A 21312-nucleotide genomic window follows, 5' to 3' on the forward strand; every position below is an offset into this window, starting at 1 on the left:
GTCTCCTTTTCTGTGTGCTCTGGGTTATCAACCTCCCTGTTCCCTTCCCAAGAGAGGGAACTTGCGGTACCCTCGGTGCAGTCCCACATGCGCCGCTGCTTCAAGGTCTGGAGGAAGGCCAGGGTAGCTCTGTCCCGAGCTTCGGCGTACATGCAGAGGCAAGCCAACCGTCACCGGTCCCAGGCTCCCGGTTACTCTCCTGGTCAAGAGGTATGGCTGAAGTCACGGGACCTTCCATTGAAGGTGGAGTCTAAGAAGATGGCGCCTCGTTTTATAGGACCGTTCAAGATACTGTCTATTGTTAACCCCTGCGCGGTTAAGCTACAGCTTCCTGCCTCCCTACGGGTTCATTCCACCTTTCATGTTTCCCAGATTAAGCCTGTGTCGGTTAGCCCTTTGTGCCCGCCCTCTCGTCCCCCTCCTCCGCCCAAGATCGTGGGTGGGGGTCCGGTCTACACTGTCCGGAGACTTCTGGATGTTCGCCGCCGAGGTCGTGGTTTCCAGTACCTGGTGGATTGGGAGGGTTATGGTCCCGAGGAACGTTCCTGGGTGCCCAGGAGCTTCATTGTGGATCCTGATCTGGTCCGAGAGTTTCATAGGTTACATCCCGATAAACCCCGTCGGCCGCCAGGTGGCGTCCGTAGAGGGGGGTACTGTTAGGCCTACTGCTGATAGGTAGCTCTCTCTGCTCTCTCCCTCCCCTCTGTCTGTCCTTGATTGCAGGAGTGAAGTCTGGTGTGCGGGAGTCAGGGTTCCAGCTGCAGCTCATTCACCATATCACCTCAGCCTTTAAGACCCGGTCAAACTTACCACTCATCGTCAGATCATAGTCAAGACGACCATATATTTGGAACCTGACTCCTGCCTCCGCTTCACTCCTGCCACCACCATCCTGCTCTCCATTACCGGACCTCTCTTTTGGACTCACCACGGACACTAGGACATTACGGTACCACACCTGCCCTGATCTGGATCTGTTACCCTCCCTGTACCTGGACTTGCTCTTCCCATATATTTGGAAACCTGGACTTTGAACATTGTAAATAAACCTGTTAAAACTTCTCTGGCTTGGTGTACTTGTCTGCATTTGGGTTCTTATCCAGTTAAATCATAACAAGTAGAGCAACAACGCTATTAACAAAGGAAGGGCTGTATTAATGGCATAATGCTACCTGCGGAGTATTACACAACACAGTAAAACACAGAGAGGCAACTTACAATAGGCAATGGTAGTAAATATAAAGAACAACAAGTAAGAATGATATACATGTTACAAATTCACTTTGTGCACGTACACTATCCCATGGTATATCTGTGCATTCAAATTGTCATCGATAAATGCAATTTTGTTCATTGTCTGTAGCTTATGCCTGCCCATACCATAACCCCACTGCCACCATGGAGCATTCACAACGTTGACATCAGCCAACAGCTCGCCCATACGCTGCTTTACAAGTGGTCTGAAGTCGTGAGGCCAGTTAGAAGTACTGCCAAATTCTCTAAAGCCGCCTTGGCTTATGGTTGAGAAATTAACATAAACGTATCTGTTAGCAGCTCTGGTGGACATTCCTGCAGTCCGTAAGCCAATTGCACGCTGCCTCAAAACTTGAAACATCTGTGCATTGTGTTGTGTGACAAAACTGCACATTTTAGAGTGGCATTTTATTGTCCTCAGCACAAGGTGCACCTGTGTAATTATCATGCTGTTTAATCAGCTTCTTGATATGCCATATTTGTCAGGTGGATGGATTATCTTGGCAAAGTAGAAATGCTCGCTTACAGGGATGTAAACAAATTTGTGTACACAATTTGAGAAAAATAAGCTTTTTGTGCAAACAAAATATTTCACGCTTTTATTTCAGCTCATGAAACATGGGACCAACACTTTACATATTGCGTTAATATTTTTGTTCAGTGTAGTTATTAGGTTGGGAGAATGGGATCCTATCTGGGCTAGCTAAAGCCAACTTCATGGTTAGTAGTATGACAGAGAAAAAATAACAATACAAATTTAAACATCACAAATCTGAGGGGGCAGGTGACCCTGTGCCCCCTTTGGGCATGACGTCTCGTGCTATCAACCACATCATTCTGTCTCCGTGAATATTCAAAACAGACACATTCATTCAGGTCTGGTACTGTTCCTACCATATAGATCAGGGATGGACAATTCCTGTCCTTGGGGGCCGGAGTGGTGTCACACTTTTTCCGCACACTCTAGGAGCTCAGATGCAATCATTTAATAACCTAATAACCAAAGTTTTGACAGACAAGCTGTCTTCATCAGGGTATCCTGACGTTGGTTATTAAGTTATTAAATTATTGCATCTGAGCTCCTAGAGTGTGCGGCTCTCCTTTTCTTTTTCAAGTGTTCTACTCCGATAGCCAGCACCTCGCCTAAATAGGTGTGCGTTTCTTTCGCCTCCATATTAATCTGGTACTGGTCCTACCATATAGATCAGGCATGGACAATTCCAGTCCTTGGGGGTCGGAGTGGTGTCACACTTTTTCCCCATCCCTAGCAAACACAGCTGATTAAACTTATTGCATTCTAAACTGAAACCCATGAGTACTTGATTATTAGAGTCAAATGTGTTAGCTGGGGCTGGGGAACAAGTGTAACACCAATCAGGTCCCGAGGACTGGAGTTGCCCATCCCTGATATAGATGCTCTGTTTGCACACATCGAGGGATGTGGTGACAGTGGAGACAAGGGAACACACATAAACAGCTTTGTCCTTTTAGAAGGTCGTCATAATCCTTACATAAATATGATGTGTATGCAAGAAATGCAGAGCCACTTCCAAAAAAATTATTGACAGAGTCTAGTATCTAGTAATCTAATCAATTAGTTTTCAACCCCTTTGTTATGGCAAGCCTAAATAATCTCAGGAGTAAAAATGTGCTTAACAAGTCACATAATCAGATAGATGGACTCACTATGTGTGCAATAATAGTGATTTTCAAACGACTACATAATCTCTGTACCCCACACATACAATTATCTATAAGGTCCCTCAGTCCAGCAGTGAATTTGAAACATAGATTCAACCACAAAGACCAGGGAGGTTTTCCAATGCCTCGCAAAGTAGGGCACCTTTTGGTAGATGGGTACAATTAAAGCAGACATTGAATATTCCTTTGAGCATGGTGAAGGTATTAATTACGCTTTGGATGGTGTATTAATACACCCAGTCACTACAAAAATACAGGCGTCCTTTTCTAACTCAGCTACCGGAGAGGAAGGAAAACTATCAGGGATTTCACCATGAGGCTAATGGTGGCTTTAAAACAGTTAGAAAGTTTAATGGCTTTGATAGGAGAAAACTGAGGATGAATCATCAACATTGTAGTTACTCCACAATACTAACCTAATTGACAGAGTATGCACTCACTAACTGTAAGTCGCTCTAGATAAGAGCGTCTGCTAAATGACTAAAATGTAAATGTAAAAGAAGGAAACCTGTACATGCATTGTGTTTGCAATAAGGCACTAAAGTAAAACTGCAAATAATGTGGCAAAGAAATTAACTTTATGTCCTGAATACAAAGTGTAATGTTTGGGGCAAATCCAACACAACATATCACTGAGTACCACTCTTCATATTTCCAAGCATGGTGGTGGCTGCATCATGTTATGGGTATGCATGTCATTGTCAAGGACTAGAGACTTTTTTAGGATAAAAAGAAACGGAATAGAGCTAAGTACAGTCAGAATCCTAGAGGAAAACCTGGTTCAGTCTGCTTTCCAACAGACACTGGGAGACAAATTCCCTCTTCAGCAGGACATTAACCTAAAACACAAGGCCAAATATTCACTGGAGTTGCTTACCAAGATGACATTGAATGTTCCTGAGTGGCTTAGTTACAGTTTTGACTTAATTCGGCTTGAAAACTTATGGCAAAAAAAAAAAATGTTTGTCTATATAATGTATATTGCATATATTTTACAATCCAGTTGTGCAAAGCTCTTGGAGACTTACCCAGAAAGATACAGCTTTAATCGACTCAGGGGTGTGAATACTTATATAAATGAGATATTTCTGTATTTCATTTCCAATACATTTGCAAAAATTTCAAAAACGTGTTTTCACTTTGTCATTATGGGGTATTGTATGTAGCTGCGTGAGAGAAAATATTATAATTGAATCCTTTTTGAATTCAGGCTGTAAGAAAACAACATGTGGAATAAGTTAAGGGGTATGAATACTTTCTGAATGCACTGTATATCTGCAAGAAAATGATAAATATGTGAATGTTTGAAAGGGGGTCATATAATCATTGGCTTATTTATATTTTTACAGACAATATTAAGTGAATTCTGTCTGAAATAGTCATGCTATAATGGGCATAGTTTCTCAGACCAAATTTCCATTCTGGCTGAAACAAAGCAATCTGATCATGCTCCAGTCAAATACAGCTATAGGGAATGCCTATACATTGTCCAATCTCCTTCCACACATTGATTTCATTCTTCGCATCTTTATTCAGAAACAAACAAACTTGAAATTAAGTGCTGTTTCAGTGTCTTGTTGCAGGTTGTGCAATGTTCAAAAGTGTGTGTGATATTAGCATTAACTTGTGTGTGTGGTGTCAAGTGTGGATGGTCCTATGTATGCAAATAGCCGAGATTGGATATTTCAGCACCATGGACAGCAGCGACATTGGGCTAGCGAGATCTGTAATTCAGCAACACATGACACTGGATAGCGGCTGTCTCAGGTGAACTTGGCATTGGGAAAATCCCATCTAATAGGAAACGAGGCATAGGAGGCAAAAAGACTGAAGGAGAAGACTCCCACAGGAACTCTATGCTTAACTGTTCTGCCACATTCATTTCAAATGTTACATTTTTCGATTTGTAAATAAAAGGGAACACATCTGCAAATAATGTAAATTGACTTTTCTAACTACACTGTACAGCTTTAGTGTGTCTGTGTGTCATAGGTACAACTGCAAGCAATTTGCTTCTCAAATCCTTCTCAAATGTCTGTTTAATGTGAGAAACTAAATTAAAAACAACCGTTAGACTAATACAATGCGTACTGTCACAAATTATTACTATTCCCAACAAGACAACGAAGTGATGGTCTTTACCCACCATGGAGACTTATAAAGGCTACTTCCCCCCACCAAAAGTTCCCACGCAGAGCGATGTTGTTTACTACATCATTATGCATATGTAGTGTGGTTCGTTCTGCGTTGTGTACTTTTAATTAGGACACTGCCACAACTGGAATTCTGATGGTTGGATAATTTTTATTCGACCTGCACACGAAGAGACAAAAAAATGATGTTAGCCCTTGGTGCAGCCACAGCTCTCGGGCACCTTGCTAGTTGAAGGTCAGGCAAAAGAGAACAGGTGTTGCATGCACACATTCAGTGCCTAACAACACACTATACAATACAAGTAAAATGATATACAACATAATTCTGACAAAATAAAAGACATACCTGTACACGAAGAGACAACACACAATAGGTTAGCCCTTGGTGCAGCCACAGCTCTCGGGCACCTGCGTGAGCACATAGAAACTCACTCAAACACTGACCCAAATACTCCCGAGTTACAATAGGTACCCAAATTAGCGAGCTTGGTGAACGTTGTTAACATAAATCTTTATATTGTCCACATTGTAACAAAACCTATAGTTGCGTAACAGCACTTTGTGTAACTTTACCACAGTTTTATATTGACAAATTACGGCGCCAAGGACAACATACCTTGCTAGTTGAAGGACAGGCAAAAGAGAACAATAAGAGGGTACATAAATACAGATAACCCGCGATGGACCAAACCAAAATATACAAAACTTTTACAATTAGGTGTATTTACAATATAGATATATAAAAATGTTTGTACACCAAAAAATTACATTAGCTATGCATCTGTAATTGAATAAAAACCACATTGAATTATTATTATTATTATTATTATTATTATTATTATTATTATTAACTTATTAACATCCCCTCTTGATCTGGCCTAGTTGAACTGTCCTTGTGTGCAACTTGGTGCATAATCTAGGGGAACAACATCACACTACTACATTCACCCCTACTGTTTTACACTAGATTATAAACACAAAACAAAACACATTACCTCGAAGGTAACAAAGCAAAGAAAGAAAAAAAACATTTCACACCCACAGGGCGACAGAGTAACCCAGTGTAGTCCCTTAATTCTAGACCCACAAATGGTTGATCAGCTGGAAAGCTATCCCGTGAAGGATTAGGAAAAATAAGAGGTAGCTAATCCCTTATTCAACCCTATACATAAAATGCCAAATACATTTTATGCTGATGAACTACACACAAAGTTACATGAATTGTCAAAAATATTATACAAACCCACAAATCACTCTAAGACCCACTTAGATTACCACATATACACAACAACAAAAAAGGTAGGCAATATCCTACCGTCACTGAGAAACCAAGAATTGTTTCATTTCCTGTGTAGACATAGTTTGGATTAGCCTATTCACTGGATTAATAAATCTACCTAGTCTAGTCCGAACACCCTCACCCAAAAACCTAGCAGGAATGTCACGGACAGCACCAACCGTGCTCAAAGGTCTAACCTCAGGTTGGGGAGTACTACAGATCAGCATATCCGGAGCCAGCACACTTTCAATTTCCGACTCAACACTAGTAGTGTCAGACGACTGATCAGAATCCTGGTAGATTGTCACAGACCAGACTGACAAAGCATCTTCAATCAAGTTAACAACATCAGGCACAGCACCATCCCAGCTGAGTGGAGTTTCACTATCAGAATTCTTGTAGGCTTTGGGGATCTCAGCCCCGAAACCTGAAGGATCTGGAGAAGGTCTGTATGGAGGAGCGGGCCAAAATCCCTGCTGCAGTGTGTGCAAACCTGGTCAAGACCTACAGGAAACGTATGATCTCTGTAATTGCAAACAAAGGTTTCTGTACCAAATAATAAGTTCTGCTTTTCTGATGTATCAAATACTTATGTCATGCAATAAAATGCAAATTAATTACTTAAAAATCATACAATGTGATTTTCTGGATTTTTGTTTTACATTCCGTCTCTCACAGTTGAAGTGTACGTATGATAAAATTTACAGACCTCTACATGCTTTGTAAGTAGGAAAACCTGCAAAATCAGCAGTGTATCAAATACTTGTTCTCCCCACCGTATGTACTGGATATCATTTTTATTTTACATTTTTAGTCATTTAGCAGACGCTCTTATCCAGAGCGACTTACAGTTAGTGAGTGCATACATCATTATGAGTGCATACATCACTCTTCCTACCCTTGCCTCTCCTAGGCTTCTTCTGACCTGTAGTTAGCTGAAACAATGGCCTAGCAACCAGGGAACAATTCTCAATGTAGTGCTGATAGTATACTACCATACCAAGGAAAGCACCCATTTTGATAGGAGACGGTGTGACACCATCAGCTTCACTCTCAGCTTCACTCTCAGTCACATTCAAAATGGTTTGAACTTTAGCAGGGTCAGTGGCTACACCCTCCTGAGAAATGATGTGGCCCAAAAACTTTACAGACCTCCTCAGAAACTTGCACTTAGACGGAGACAGTTTAAGGTTGTGCTCCTGCAACCGCTGAAAAACCATCTCAAGTCTCTGCAGACTCTCTTCCTCCGTCTTAGCAAAAACCATCAGATCATCCAAGTAACAAAGGAGACTTAGAACGTTTTGGTCACCAAAGATGGTCAGCATCATTCTCATAAAAGTAGCCGGGCTGTTGCAGAGGCCCTGAGGTAACCGATTGTACTCATGCAGACCTAAAGGGGAGGAAAAGGCAGTGTATTTCTTGTCCTCTTCATGCAGGGGCACGTTGTAATACCCTGACGTCAAATCCATTGTGCTGAAGAAGGCATTACCTCCCAGCGCGGCCAGTACATCAGCCTGATGAGGCAGGGGATGAGCATCCTTTACTGTGCGGGCATTTAACCACCTGAAGTCAGTACATAGGCGCAAGTCCCCATTCTTTTTCCACAACAGCACCAATGGTGAGGCATACTCGCTGCTGGATTTTCTGACGATTTCCTTTTCCTCCATATCATCCAGTGTTTCCCAGAGTTTTTGGTAATGAGCTGGAGACAGCCTACGATAAGGTCATCGAAATGGGCGGTCATCAGTCAGCCGTATGTGATGGCAGAACTCCTTTGCCTCGCCACAATCTAGGCTATGTCTAGAGAACACTGTGTCATACTTCCCAATTAAGTTGACAAGTTTATCTTTCCAGAACTGTGAAACTGGACACTCCTCAACAGACAGGCCTGGAATTCCAAGATTCCTCAGTGTACTGTTGCCATTATCTACACTGCCACCAACTGAACTCTTAGCTGTCAGACTGCCATGTGATCTGTCACATTGAGCCTTTGCCACATTCTGATGAGCTGCTTGCTGCTTGACATCATTAAAATACTCCAATGCAATGCAAGGGTACACATCCGCCACTTTAGCATTTCGTCTCAGGGTAACTGGCGATGTTGTTGGATTCACAATCTTCACAGGGAGCCATCCATCCCCCCACAGAGGCGTAACTACTCTCCCCACTAGTATGTGTCGATTCACACAGCGAGACGTGCTGGGCTCGACAACAACAGTACTGCCCACAGAGAGTTTTGTCTTTGGGGGTAGGCGGCCCCACACCAGATGCTCACGCATGGGTTGGAGCGTTACTGCTCTCTTCAACTTAATGGTGCCCACTTTATCTGGGATGGAGTCTCCTCTCCATCTCTCCAGATTTGACATCACACTGGCTAGAGGAACCTAGTGTACCCGCCACCCGAAAGTAGCTGTCATTTGATTTGAACTGTCTAATCAGAGACTTCAACACATTAGTGCCCACAATGAATTCATCAACCTGCCCATCAACAATAAGCACTGGGACTACATAACAGAAGCCATAAAGTTGAATTTTTAAGTCACACATGCCCACTGGGCTAGTTTGTTCCCACCACAACCCACCAGGATGATGTCTGAAGGAGCTAGAAAGTTCCCCTCTACCACTCCTACCTCCCTCAACCGAGGTACAATATCTGCGCGCAGAGTAGTAGCCATGGACCCACTATCTAACATCCCCTTCAGCTCAACTTTATCCTGTACTAGCACAGTGGTGTAAAACAAACTGTCATTCTGAGTAATTCTCATTGTGTTCTAAAAAATGACTGTGTTGTTCTTGGGTACTGACTCACAAAAGTAAGAATAAACAGATTGGATATCATCATCAGTGGAGGAAAAATAAGAATGCCCCACATTGCCCTCCTCAGAACGGAGGCTTTCTAGTTTTCCTGAGACCTGCAAGTCTGTCCACATCCAGGGTTCTGTCGCTGCCCAGCCTCACTACAGTCAAAGCTCATGTGGCCTGGAGAAAAGCACTTGACGCACAGCTGGTGCATCTGACAGTGAGCTTTGGTCCAGTGATTAGTGCTTCCACAGTCAGCGCACTCATGCTGACGTTTGTGGAACTGTTTACGGGGCCCTCTACATTTAACATGTTTAAGTCATTTAGCAGACGCTCTTATCCAGAGCATACGTTACTTTTTATTTTTTCATACTGTGGTGTCCAAGACAGCGTTGCTAATTATGCTGTGATGATAAGAAGTCCGCTTACACTGTTCTTTGATTATAAAGATTTATTGTATCAAAGTTCACAGTATTAATTTACAGATATCTGCAGTTATATCTGGAGAGAAACGGCCAATCTGTTGATCCAATATGTTGTCTCTCTCTCAGTCCTTTGTTTAAGACACAGTATTTATATCCTATGTGACATAGTATGGCGTGATTTTAATAAACCAATCCCCGGCTTTCACATATATCCAAATGTCCTCTATTCCAAGAAACCTATGTAGCAATGCTTTTCCAAATGCTTCAGCAAAGCAGAGTAAAGTTAATTTATTACACAATTTGCAAACATCAGCAAAATCAATAGACCTTCAGACACTACAATACCCCCCGTGGGAATCGAACCCACAACCCTGGCGTTGCAAACACCATGCTCTACGAACTGAGCCGGCCATTCCCTCCACTACCCTAGGCGACGCTGGTCCAATTGTGCGCCGCCCCATGGGTCTCCCGGTCTCGGCCGGCTACGACAGAGCCTGCATTCGAACCAGGATCTCTAGTGGCACAGCTAGCACTGCGATGTAGTGCCTTAGACCACTGCGCCACTCACAGACTGAGTATTGCTGACCAGAGCCTTCTCTAACAAAGTCAAAACTTTCTTTAACGTCCCACCCTCAGATACAGATGGTGCCTGGTCTGGTTCACGGCCACATTGAGAAAAAGATGACACATTAGGTATTTTCACAGGACCCACTCCCTCCTGAGGGCAGTCAAAAACAGCAGCAACCTGCTATGAAAGTTGTGTTCTACATGCTTTACGTTCCCTTAACAGTTCATCCAACCGATCCTGTACCTCACTGGCTGTCCAGTCACGAATGGGTTTGCTCTTGAACACTTAGGCCAACTCTTTATCAGGACAGTTGCGTACAAACATGACTGCCAACTCTGAGCACTGATTGGGTAAGGTCCTGCCCTCACTCACAAGGTACTGTTTGGCTGCCTCTTCAGCTTTGTTAAGACTAATCCAGAAATCTATTGGACCCTCATTAGCATATGGTTTGATTGAATAGAAATCAGCTAATGGCATACCTGAGCAGACAGTATCCCCAAAGTGTTGCTTGAAAACACTGAACAACGCCTTAACATCTGTGACAACAAGGTTGTTACGCTTCCAGACTTTGGTCAAATCCCGTGCCCTCCCCATGAGCCTAGACATCACCTCCCCAACATTCCAAGACCCAGTGTAACCCCTCTTCTCTAGGTAGACTTCCATTAACTCCTCCCACTCCAGGACAGAGTACTTATCTGAGCCATCACCCCTAAAAAGAGGTGGAGCACTAACATCTGACTTCACAACCAGATTCAGCTTGGACGCATCAATAAAGGTTGACCCACACTGCTCAGGCAGGGGAAACTGCTGGGGTTGGTGAGGGGGACGGGCAGGAGAAAGACTTGAAACCCCAGGCTGCAGTAAACTCGCTCTGATAGATTCTCCTATCTCTGAACCAATCTGCTTAATAAGGTCACTAAGCTGACTCGGAGGCGTCCCATTATCACCGAGTACTGTGGATGATGGTACATCAAAAGACAGAGGTGGGATACCCTGGTCAGGTGGAACAAACAGCCTACCCCTCCCAGTGCTTGCAAACTCAGGACTAGCAAACGCTCTACTCCCAGGAGCTGACTGTACAATTGGTGTAAATGGAAGGACAGCCATCCCTCTACCCACACTAAAATCCCCAGCATAACACGTCTTATGGATTTGAGAATCTTCCATGGCTCAACAGAGCACTAAAATACAATGTAATTTAGTGCATTCAAATACCCCCCAAAATAAATGCAATAAACAAATTCATCCAAAACATACAAATAAGCACGAATACCTGTATCTAATGAATATGCTACATTCACTTTCACTGTTTACAGTATATATTCACTTACAGTAAGCCATCAACAAATTCACATGCGCAGGTCGTGCACCTCATCCACATGCACAGCTCCGTCGGTAGGCTACGTATTGCAACTAGGCTACGTACTGCAACTAGGCTACGTACTGCAACTAGGCTTCGTCCTGCAACTAGGCTACATCCAGCAACTAGGCTACATCCTGCAACTAGAATACATCCAGCAACTAGGATACGTACTGCAACTAGGCTTCGTCCTGCAACTAGGCTACATCCAGCAACTAGGCTACATCCTGCAACTAGAATACATCCTGCAACTAGGCTACATACTGCAACTAGGCTACGTACTGCAACTAGGCTACGTACTGCAACTAGACTACGTACTGCAACTAGACTACGTACTGCAACTAGGCTACGTACTGCAACTAGGCTACGTACTGCAACTAGACTACGTACTGCAACTAGACTACATCCTGCAACTAGGCTACGTACTGCAACTAGGCTACATCCTGCAACTAGAATACATCCAACAACTAGGCTACATACTGCAACTAGGCTACGTACTGCAACTAGGCTACATACTGCAACTAGGCTACGTACTGCAACTAGGCTACGTACTGCAACTAGACTACGTACTGCAACTAGGCTACGTACTGCAACTAGGCTACGTACTGCAACTAGGCTACGTAATGCAACTACACTACGTACTGCAACTAGACTACATCCTGCAACTAGGCTACATCCTGCAACTAGCCTATACTGCAACTAGGCTACATACTGCAACTAGCCTATACTGCAACTAGGCTACGTACAGCAGCTAGGCTATGTACTGCAACTAGGCTACGTACTGCAACTAGGCTACTTCCTGCAACTAGGCTACTTCCTGCAACTAGGCTACATCCTGCAACTAGGCTACATCCTGCAACTAGGCTACATCCTGCACCTAGGCTACATCCTGCACCTAGGCTACATCCTGCAACTAGGCTACTTCCTGCAACTAGCCTATACTGCAACTAGGCTACATACTGCAACTAGCCTATACTGCAACTAGGCTACGTACAGCAGCTAGGCTATGTACTGCAACTAGGCTACGTACTGCAACTGGCTACTTCCTGCACCTGGCTACATCCTGCAGCTACATCCTGCAACTGGCTACATCCTGCAACTAGGCTACATCCTGCAACTAGGCTACATCCTGCAACTAGGCTACATCCTGCAACTAGGCTACATCCTGCAACTAGGCTACATCCAGCAACTAGCCTATACTGCAACTAGGCTACATACTGCAACTAGCCTATACTGCAACTAGGCTACGTACAGCAGCTAGGCTATGTACTGCAACTAGGATACGTACTGCAACTAGGCTACATCCTGCAACTAGGCTACATCCTGCAACTAGGCTACATCCTGCACCTAGGCTACATCCTGCACCTAGGCTACATCCTGCAACTAGGCTACATCCTGCAACTAGGCTACATCCTGCAACTAGGCTACATCCTGCAACTAGGCTACATCCAGCAACTAGGCTACATCCTGCAACAAGGCTACATCCTGCAACTAGGCTACATCCAACAACTAGGCTACATCCTGCAACAAGGCTACATCCTGCAACTAGGCTACATCCAACAACTAGGCTACGTATTGCAACGAGGCTACGTATTGCAACTAGGCTACGTACTGCAACTACACTACGTACTGCAACTAGACTACATCCTGTAACTAGACTTACAGAAAACGTTTGACCTGTGTCATTGCCAACAAAGGGTATATAACAAAGTATTGAGAAACTTTTGTTATTGACCAAATACTTATTTTCCACCATAATTTGCAAATAAATTCATAAAAAATCCAACAATGTGATTTTCTGGAGAAAAAAAAATCTCATTTTGTCTGTCATAGTTGACATGTACCTATGATGAAAATTACAGGCCTCTGTCATCATTTTAAGTGGGAGAACTTGCACAATTGGTGGCTGACTAAATACTTTTTTCCCCCACTGTATGTATGTATGTATGTATGTATGTATATATATATATATATATATATATATATATATATATATATATAGATACATACAGTGGGGGAAAAAGTATTTAGTCAGCCACCAACTGTGCAAGTTCTCCCACTTAAGATGAGAGAGGCCTGTAATTTTCATCATAGGTCAACTATGACAGAGAAAATGAGAAGAAAAAAATCCAGAAAATCACATTGTAGGGGTTTTTAATGAATTGATTTGCAAATTATGGTGGAAAATAAGTATTTGGTCAATAACAAAAGTTACTCAATACTTTGTTATATACCCTTTGTTGGCAATGACACAGGTCAAACGTTTTCTGTAAGTCTTCACAAGGTTTTCACACACTGTTGCTGGTATTTTGGCCCATTCCTCCATGCAGATCTCCTCTAGAGCAGTGATGTTTTGGGGCTGTCGCTGGGCAACACGGACTTTCAACTCCCTCCAAAGATTTTCTATGGGGTTGAGATCTGGAGACTGGCTAGGCCACTCCAGGACCTTGAAATGCTTCTTACGAAGCCACTCCTTTGTTGCCCGGGCGGTGTGTTTGGGATCATTGTCATGCTGAAAGACCCAGCCACGTTTCATCTTCAATGCCCTTGCTGATGGAAGGAGGTTTTCACTCAAAATCTCACGATACATGGCCCCATTCATTCTTTCCTTTACACGGATCAGTCGTCCTGGTCCCTTTGCAGAAAAACAGCCCCAAAGCATGATGTTTCCACCCCCATGCTTCACAGTAGGTATGGTGTTCTTTGGATGCAACTCAGCATTCTTTGTCCTCCAAACACGACAAGTTGAGTTTTTACCAAAAAGTTATATTTTGGTTTCATCTGACCATATGACATTCTCCCAATCCTCTTCTGGATCATCCAAATGCACTCTAGCAAACTTCAGACAGGCCTGGACATGTACTGGCTTAAGCAGGGGGACACGTCTGGCACTGCAGGATTTAAGTCCCCGGCGGCGTAGTGTGTTACTGATGGTAGGCTTTGTTACTTTGGTCCCAGCTCTCTGCAGGTCATTCACTAGGTCCCCCCGTGTGGTTCTGGGATTTTTGCTCACCGTTCTTGTGATCAGTTTGACCCCACGGGGTGTGATCTTGCGTGGAGCCCCAGATCGAGGGAGATTATCAGTGGTCTTGTATGTCTTCCATTTCATAATAATTGCTCCCACAGTTGATTTCTTCAAACCAAGCTGCTTACCTATTGCAGATTCAGTCTTCCCAGCCTGGTGCAGGTCTACAATTTTGTTTCTGGTTCCTTTGACAGCTCTTTGGTCTTGGCCATAGTGGAGTTTGGAGTGTGACTGTTTGAGGTTGTGGACAGGTGTCTTTTATACTGATAACAAGTTCAAACAGGTGCCATTAATACAGGTAACGAGTGGAGGACAGGGGAGCCTCTTAAAGAATAAGTTACAGGTCTGTGAGAGCCAGAAATCTTGCTTGTTTGTAGGTGACCAAATACTTATTTTCCACCATAATTTGCAAATAAATTCATAAAAAATCCTACAATGTGATTTTCTGGATTCTTTTTTCTCAATTTGTCTGTCATAGTTGACGTGTACCTATGATGAAAATTACAGGCCTCTCTCATCTTTTTAAGTGGGAGAACTTGCACAATTGTTGGCTGACTAAATCATTTTTTCCCCACTGTGTGTGTGTGTGGAGTATTAAGAACAGCGCCGGAGATGATGGCTGCCGTTTTACAGCCCTCTAACCAATTGTACTATTGTGTGTGTTTTTCCGCGTTATTTGTCATTTATTTTGTACATAATGTTTCTGCCATCGTCTCTTATAACCAAAAAGAGCTTCTGGATATCAGGACAGCGATTACTCACCTCGCATTGGACGAAGATTTTTTCTTCAACGAGGCGGTCGCGAAGGATATTCTACAGACACCCGACAAGGCCCAGATCCCCGTCATTCGCGTGAGGAAGAGACGGAGATATCGCGGACGCAGATCCGGGTGCCTTGTAAGGATCCGACGGCGAGCGAGTAAACTGCCTCTTCTATCAATCCTATTAGCCAACGTTCAAGCTTTTGAGAATAAAATGGATGTTTTAAGATTACGGTTATCCTACCAACGGGACATTAAAAACTGTAATATCTTATGTTTCACGGAGTCGTGGCTGAACGACAACAATGATAACATTCAGCTAGCAGGCTATACGCTACATCGGCAGGACAGAACGGTTGACTCTGGTAAGACAAGGGGTGGCGGTCTATGTATATTTGTAAACAACAGCTGGTGCACAAAATCAAATACTAAGGAAGTCTCGAGGTTTTGCTCGCCTGAGGTAGAGTATCTTATGATAAGCTGTAGACCACACTATTTACCAAGCAAGTTTTCATCTATATTTTTCATAGCTGTCTATTTACCACCACAAACCAATGCTGGCATTAATATTGCTCTGAATGAGTTGTACAAGGCCATTAATCAACAGGAAAACGCTCATCCAGATGCAGCGTTCCTAGTGGCCGGGGACTTTAATGCAGGGAAACTTAAATCCGTTCTACCTAATTTCTACCAGCATGTTAAATGTGCAACCAGAGGGAAAAAAACTCTAGACCACCTTTACTCCACACACAGAGACGCATACAAAGCTCTCCCTTGCCCTCCATTTGGTAAATCTGACCATAACTCTATCCTCCTGATTCCTGCTTATAAGCAAAAACTGAAGCAGGAAGCACCAGTGATTCTGTAAATAAAAAAGTGGTCAGATGATGCAGATGCTAAGCTACAGGACTGTTTTGCTAGCACAGACTGGAACATGTTCCGAGATTCTTCAGACAGCATTGAGGAGTACACCACATCAGTCACTGGCTTCATCAATAAGTGCATCGATGATGTCGTCCCCACAGTGACCGTACGTACATACCCCAACCAGAAGCCATGGATTACAGGAAACATCCGCACTGAGCTAAAGGGTAGAGCTGCCGCTTTCAAGGAACGGGACTCTAACCCGGACGCTTATAAGAAATCCCGCTATGACCTCCGACGAACCATCAAACAGGCAAAGAGTCAATACAGGTCTAAGATTGAATCATACTACACTGGCTCTGACGCTCGTCGGATGTGGCAGGGCTTGAAAACTATTACAGACTACAAAGGGAAGCACAGCCGCGAGCTGCCCAGTGACACAAGCCTACCAGACGAGCTAAACCACTTCTATGCTCGCTTCGAGGCAAGCAACACTGAAGCATGCATGAGAGCACCAGCTGCTCCGGATGACTATGTGATCACGCTCTCCGTAGCCGATGTGAGTAAGACTTTTAAGCAGGTCAACATTCACAAGGCCGCAGGGCCAGACGGATTACCAGGACATGTACTCCGAGCATGTGCTGACCAACTGGCAAGTGTCTTCACTGACATTTTCAACATGTCCCTGACTGAGTCTGTAATACCAACATGTTTCAAGCAGACCACCATAGTCCCCGTGCCCAAGAACTCTAAGATAACCTGCCTAAATGACTACCGACCCGTAGCACTGACGTCTGTAGCCATGAAGTGCTTTGAAAGACTGGTCATGGCTCACATCAACAGCATAATCCCAGAAACCCTAGACCCACTCCAATTTGCATACCGCCCCAACAGATCCACAGATGATGCAATCTCTATCGCACTCCACACTGCCCTTTCCCACCTGGACAAGAGGAACACCTACGTGAGAATGCTATTCATTGACTACAGCTCAGCATTCAACACCATAGTGCCCTCTAAGCTCATCACTAAGCTAAGGATCCTGGGACTAAACACCTCCCTCTGCAACTGGATCCTGGACTTCCTGACGGGCCGCCCCCAGGTGGTAAGGGTAGGTAACAACACATCTGCCACACTGATCCTCAACACGGGGGGCCCCTCAGGGGTGCGTGCTCAGTCCCCTCCTGTACTCTCTGTTCACCCATGACTGCATGGCCAGGCACGACTCCAACACCATCATTAAGTTTGCCGACGACACAACAGTGGTAGGCCTGATCACCAACAACGATGAGACAGCCTATAGGGAGGAGGTCAGAGACCTGGCCGTGTGGTGCCAGGACAACAACCTCTCCCTCAACGTGACCAAGACAAAGGAGATGATTGTGGACTACAGGAAAAAAAAAGAGGACTGAGCACGCCCCAATTCTCATCGACGGGGCTGTAGTGGAACAGGTTGAGAGCTTCAAGTTCCTTGGTGTCCACATCACCAACGAACTATCATGGTCCAAACACACCAAGACAGTCGCGAAGAGGGCACGACAAAGCCTATTCCCCCCTCAGGAGACTAAAAAGATTTGGCATGGGTCCTCAGATCCTCAAAAAATTCTACAGCTGCACCATCGAGAGCATCCTGACTGGTTGCATCACCGCCTGGTATGGCAACTGCTTAGCCTCTGACCGCAAGGCACTACAGAGGGTAGTGCGTACGACCCAGTACATCACTGGGGCAAAGCTTCCTGCCATCCAGGACCTCTATACCAGGCGGTGTCAGAGGAAGGCCCTCAAAATTGTCAAAGACTCCAGCCACCCTAGTCATAGACTCTTCTCTCTGCTACCGCACGGCAAGCGGTACCGGAGTGCCAAGTCTAGGTCCAAAAGACTTCTCAACAGCTTCTACCCCCAAGCCATAAGACTCCTGAACAGCTAATCATGGCTACCCGGACTATTTGCACTGCCCCCCCACCCCATCCTTTTTACGCTGCTGCTACTCTGTTAAGTATTTATGCATAGTCACTTTAACTCTACCCACATGTACATATTACCTCAACTACCTCAACTAGCCGGTGCCCCCGCACATTGACTCTGCAACGGTACCCCCCTGTATATATAGCCTCCCTACTGTCACTTTATTTTCACTTCTGCTTTTTTTTTTCTCAACACTTTTTTTGTTGTTGTTTTATCCTTACTTTTTTTGTTTAAAATAAATGCACTGTTGGTTAAGGGCTGTAAGTAAGCATTTCACTGTAATGTCTGCACCTGTTGTATTCGGCGCATGTGACCAATAAAATTTGATTTGATTGATTTGTGTGTGTGTATACCATTGATATAGATACAATTGATATAGATAGCTTATTCACCAATATCAACACAGTAGTAGGGATAGAGGCAGTTAGAACACTTTTCAATAGGTTTCCAGATAGGGATAGACTGGACAACGACATATTAGAACTATTAGAGATCAGCCTGACGAGCAATGACTTCAGGTTTAATGGTAGGCACTACTTACAGGTGAAGGGAACAACTATGGCTAAGAAATTTGCACCTGCATATGCACACGTTTCACAGATTTCATTAATATTCTCAATAATCACCATGCATCAATTCAAGTTAAATACACAATAGATCCAATGGAAGTACATATCTTGGATACAACAGCCTTCTTCAACCAAAACAATGCAACACAGAAAACATTACTCACCAAAGTATACTTTAAACCTACAGATACACATGCTCTACTCCATAAACACAGCTACCATCCAAAACACACTTTCAAAAGGTATAGCGAAATCACAATTAATTCGCTTCAATAGAATCTCCTCCCGTCAACAGGACTTGGACCATGCCATCTCAGTGGCAGACTGGAACTTCATAGGCACAGCATCCACACTGATACTAGGAGATTCCAACCTCAACAGAATATCCTCATTCAATAACCCAAACATACAAATCGACAGCTACCCAGGTGCAAATATTTATCATTTTGCCAAGGTTCTGAAAAAGACACCTGCCAGGTGTTTCTCTAGGTGGGTATAACCAACAAGTACCATGATCCCTACCAGACCTCCCTCAAACAGCTGGCAGACATGTATAAAGAAGCAAAAAACACTTTTCCAAATGCTATTATTTACAGCCACTACCTCAGATCCCCCCCGCAGAGGGCAGAACTACACCTGGTTTATCAAACATCAGACAGACACAAAAGACAATCTCACCCACATAGAAAGAGAGGCCATAAAACAACTTAAAAACAACCCACAAAATATACCGAAACCAGCAGACAAAGGATCAAAAATAGTTATAATAGATAAACACCAATACACATACGAAGCAAACAGACAATTATCCAACACTAAACACTATCAACCAATAGACAACCGTATACAACTACAGACACAAATACAATTAAGGCAAATCATTCAAACCCTCTATGAAAAACATATCACTGCTAAACAACGGAACTTTCTCTTTGTACCAGACACCCCACGACCTAGACTGTTTCACCTACTCCCGAAAATACACAAAGAACCAGACACCTGGATAGTTCCCTTTGAGGTTCCCCCGGATACCAATTGCTTCTGACTGCAACAGTGAGTCCTACAACATCTCAGAATACATTGACTATTATATCAACCCCCTCTCCACTAAGCACCCCAGTTATCTTAGGGACACATCACTTCATGGAGAGGATTGGACCAATAGTTGTTCTCTCCCAAACCCACATATTAACAATAGATATTGATGGCCTATACACTAATATAAATACAGCAACAGGAATACAAGCAGTTAGAAACATTTTCAAGAGATATCCTGTTAACACTAGACCGGACAAAGAAATACTACAACTATTAGAAATCAGCCTTACTAGCAATAACTTTTTATTCAACGATCACTATTACCTACAGGTGGCGGGAACAGCTATGGGAAAAAATGTGCACATGCATACGCAAATATACTCATGGCTGAATGGGAGAGAGACGCTGAATGGGAGAGAGAGGCACTGGCCAAGTGTCCATACCAACCCACCTTTTATTACCGATTCTTAGACGATATAATAGGAGCCTGGCCTCACGACATTCAACTATTTACATATTTCCTAAACATTCTCAACAATCATCCATCCATCCATCCATTAAGGTTAAATACACAATTCATCAGCAAGAAGTCAACTTCCAAGACACAGCAGTTTTTTTCAGTAATAACAATCCATCACAGAAAAAAAAAGTCTGTCACTTCACAATGATACATCATTTGACAATACAAAACAGGTTAAAAAATCCACATTGTGGACCACTCAAATACTTTTGAGACACTAAAAGCAGTAATAGCAACATAGTACATTATTTAATTTGGAGTCCACTATAATCTATAATACATGTAGGCCTACCTGTACGTGGCACAGAAAGTGTAGAGGCCCTTAGCAGTTGGGCCTTGGCGGCGAGCTGCATCCTGTAGGCTTTGCCACGGGTGGATTTGCGAGCAGTTTGCTTGGTTCTGATTTAAGGGTTTTTATAAAAATCGTACAAAAACCATACATCATAAATCATTTCATTTTCATACAATATTTGCATCACGCCACACCATACTCATATTTATTTATACTCCAGTATCCTCTCACCTTCCTCTTTCCACCACCCCATCACTATTAACCAACCAACAACCCCATCATAATAAGAAAACATTATGCCATTTAGCAGACGCTGTACTTACTGTCATGCTTGCATACATTTTACGTGGGCAGCCTCGGGGACCGAACCCGCTTCCATGGGGTTACAAGCGCTACGCTCTACCCACTGAGCAACATAGGACTACGAAAAAGAAAGAAAAATTCACATGATATATACCGACCCAACCATAATAATGAAATACTTATTTTCCAGAATAATTTGCAAATAAATTCATTAGAAATCCTACAATGTGATTTACAGGATTTTTCTCATTTTGTCTGTCATAGTTGACGTGTACCTATGATGAAAATTACAGGCCTCTCATCTTTGTAAGTGGGAAAACTTGCACAATTGGTGGCTGACTAAATACTTTAAGTGACCCGTAGTTACAAGAGCTAGCCAAATCCCTCAGATTAGCCACGTAGCTTTGAATGGACTCACCCGGCCGTTGGTGTCTCT

At 43.5% G+C, this 21312-nt stretch overlaps 1 long non-coding RNA gene across 1 annotated transcript; it reads right to left on the reverse strand.

Annotated features, from left to right (window-relative positions):
• Positions 1-5474: 5474 nt before the first annotated feature.
• On the reverse strand, positions 5475-20976 carry LOC123488367. The gene is made up of 3 exons (XR_006660034.1): positions 20897-20976; positions 20574-20680; positions 5475-5516 (listed from the first exon to the last, which is right to left on the reverse strand). It is a non-coding gene; the product is annotated as an uncharacterized LOC123488367 (long non-coding RNA).
• Between the last annotated feature and the right edge of the window lie 336 nt (positions 20977-21312).

Source organism: Coregonus clupeaformis, unplaced genomic scaffold (genome assembly GCF_020615455.1).
Source record: "Coregonus clupeaformis isolate EN_2021a unplaced genomic scaffold, ASM2061545v1 scaf2229, whole genome shotgun sequence".
NCBI classification, from domain to species: domain Eukaryota; kingdom Metazoa; phylum Chordata; class Actinopteri; order Salmoniformes; family Salmonidae; genus Coregonus; species Coregonus clupeaformis.